General features: G+C 41.6%; 1 pseudogene; it reads left to right on the top strand.

The window, feature by feature from the left end:
- Positions 1-613: 613 nt before the first annotated feature.
- On the top strand, positions 614-2,725 carry LOC110318958 (annotated as a pseudogene).
- The last annotated feature ends 647 nt before the right edge of the window (positions 2,726-3,372 follow it).

Raw genomic sequence — 3,372 nt, 5'->3', positions numbered from 1 at the left:
TAACTTTATTTGTTCTTTGCTAATATGTATCCCCTTAATCTCTTTTTGTTGTTTTATTGTTCCAGCTAGCACTTCGAGTACTACATTGAATAGATATAGGGAGAGTAGGTATCCTTGTCTTGTCCACGATTTTAGTGGTATTGCTTCAAGGATCTATCTCTCCATTGCATTTATTACTATATTGCTTTTATTATTATATTTCTTCAAATATCTCTCCAGTACTTTAAACATGAAGGTGTGTTATATTTTGTTAAATGCTTTTTCTGCATTAAAAGAGAGGGAGGTTGGGGGATACGGGTCCTGTGGAGGGGCAACCTGGAAGTGGGATATCATTTGAGATGTAAACAAATAGAATGATTAATGAAAATAACTGATGGAGAGGAGGGAGAGGCGACCCGGGGGAGTCCTGGTGGACTGCGGGCCGGACCGGGGCTGGGGCCGCAGCAGCTTGGGCCGGGCGGAAGACTAGGCAGCCATTGGGAGGCCGCTGAGGCTTGTTCGGGTTCCTCCCCGGGCGGACTTGCACTCCCGGGTGTCCCCGAGCCTCCTGGCATGGTGCCCACCCTGCTCCAGCTCACTTCTCCCGGACTCCGATTAATGCACCCTGACAGCCATGGAGGCTGAAGAGAGGATGGAATGCCTTCAGGAGTTCCCTGAACATCATAAAATGATCTTGGACCGATTGAATGAACAACGGGAGCAGGATCGCTTTAAGGACATCACCCTGATTGTTGACGGAAACCATTTTAAGGCCCACAAGGCTGTTTTGGCTGCCTGCAGTAAGTTATTCTACAAATTCTTTCAGGAGTTTACTCAAGAGCCTTTGGTTGAAACTGAAAGTGTTAGTAAAATGGTTTTTCGCCACTTAATTGAGTTCACATACACAGCAAAACAAATGATACAAGGGGAAGAAGAAGCCAATGATGTATGGAAAGCAGCAGCGTTTCTACAAATGCTGGAAGCTATTAAAGCACGTGAAGTCAGGAAGCAGCTGAGAAGAGATGATCCCTTTGTGGGGACAACTGAACTTGATGAGCAACCTGCCTTACTCAGATTTTTGGACAAGGAGGAGGTGAGGGAAGTGGAGTGCGAAATCATTTTGAGTCAGTGTTTGAGGAGGATATTGTAAGAATTCAAATAGCAGTATCTGTTGGAGGAACAAAGAAAACTCAGCTCCATTAGAGGAAAACACTACAGGAAAAAATGAGGCAAAAAAAAAAAAGAAAGATTGCAGAAACTTCGAATGTTATCACTGAATCATTGCCATCTGCAGAATCAGAACCTGTGGAAATTGAGGTGGAGATTGCCGAGGGCACAACTGAAGTAGAAGATGAAGGCATAGATGCTTTGGAGGAAATGGCTTCTGCCAAGCAGTCTATAAAGTACATACAGAGCACAGGCTCCTCCGATGATTCTGCTCTGGCATTGTTGGCAGATATCACCAGCAAGTACCGTCAAGGTGAAAGCAAAGGACAGATTAGCGAAGATGACTGTGCATCTGACCCCATAAGCAAACAGGTAGAAGGTACTGAAATTGTGGAACTTCAGCTGTCACAGGTGAAGGACTTGTTCCATTGTGAGAAATGTAACCGTTCGTTTAAATTGTTTTACCATTTTAAGGAACACATGAAATCACACTCCACTGAAAGTTTCAAGTGTGAAATATGCAATAAAAGGTATAGTGGAGAGAGTGCATGGAAACAACACCTAAACTGTTACCACCTTGAAGAAGGTGGAGTAAGTAAGAAGCAAAGAACTGGGAAAAAATTCACATATGCCAGTACTGTGTGTGACAAACAGTTTGATCATTTTGGACACTTTAAAGAACACCTTCGAAAACATACAGATGAAAAACCTTTTGGATGTTCAAATTGTCATGAGAGTTTGCTAGAAATAGCACTCTCAAATGTTGCCTCACTGCATGCCAAACTGTAGTAGGGGCAAAAAAGGGAAGGAAGAAGCTTTATGAATGCCAGGTCTGTAACAGTGTATTTAACAGCTGGGACCAGTTCAAAGATCACTTGGTAATACACACTGGAGATAAACCCAACCATTGTACTCTGTGTGACTTGTGGTTTATGCAAGGAAATGAATTACGGAGGCATCTTAGTGATGCTCACAATATTTCAGGGCATATAGTAACTGAAGAAGTCCTTTCAGTAGAAACACATTTACAAACCGAGCCAGTGACATCAATTACTATTATAGAACGAGTTGGGAAAGTGCATGTGTTGCCACTGCTTCAGGTCCAAGTGGATTCCGCACAAGTAACTGTGCAACAAGTTCATCCAGATCTGCTGCAGGACAGCTAAGTGCAGGATTCACAAATGAGTGGGCTTCCAGAGCAGGACCAAGTGAGTTATTTGGAAGTGGGACGAATTGAGACTGAAGAAGGTACTGAAGTACATGTTGAAGAGCTTCACGTTGAACAGGTAAATCAGATGCCAGGTTGAAGTACAGACCGAGCTTCTAGAAGCTGACTTGGATCACATGACCCCTGAAATCATGAGCCAAGAGGAAAGAGAGCCTAACCATGCAGATGCTGCCATGGAAGAACACGAAGATGCTGAGGACTTAGAGACCAAACCAAGAGAGTATTCTCAAGCTAGAAAAGTAGAGAATGCCAGGACATCTATGCCAGTTTTAGAATGAAATAACAATTATATTTTTAAATTTACATTTGGGGTAAACTGATGGGCAGTGTGACCTTAAGCTATCAAATAAGTAGACCAAAGTTTAGCTATTTCTGTTGTGCTGAACTGTTTCTATGGAAACAGGCTGATGTCCTTCCAGTTAATGCCACAGAGTGGGAATATTCCTCATAATGAGTGGGAGCTTTGAGAAGTATATTTCTGGTAACTTAAATGAATTATATTGTTATTATATAGTTGGGTACGAATGTATCTATTTTCATTGTGCTAAGGGTCTCCATATCCTCTTCCTCAGGTCATGTCTTTACTTAAATTCTTTGGATATTATAAAATCATACTTAAAACCATTAGCATACATACATTTGTATTCTAATGCATGTTAAAAAATTGAGTATGTAGGCAACCCAAGGCTGCATGAGGGAAGTGCATTGTTACTGTGCAGTTAATAGTTGGGGGCTGGCTTTATTTTGAACAACATTTCTTGTCTGTCCAGTGGCTACAAATGCTGTCCCCACAACGGAATCGGTGGTGGCAGAATTTCTAGAATGTTAAAAAAACAAAAACAAAAAAAAACAACCACCCTGTGCCTTTTCAAAACCAACAAAACTTCAGAAAAACATCTCTGGTTCTTTCAAAGTTTGTGTTTTAAAGAGCAGCATAAAGTGCTCTGGTACTTGGTATTTTTTTGCTAAAATGACAACTACCAATTCTTTTTCCTTTT

The sequence above is a fragment of the Mus pahari genome, chromosome 3 (assembly GCF_900095145.1).
Source record: "Mus pahari chromosome 3, PAHARI_EIJ_v1.1, whole genome shotgun sequence".
Classification (NCBI taxonomy): domain Eukaryota; kingdom Metazoa; phylum Chordata; class Mammalia; order Rodentia; family Muridae; genus Mus; species Mus pahari.
Note: the sequence above shows the minus strand (reverse complement) of the source record. Positions and strands in the feature narration are given on the sequence as shown.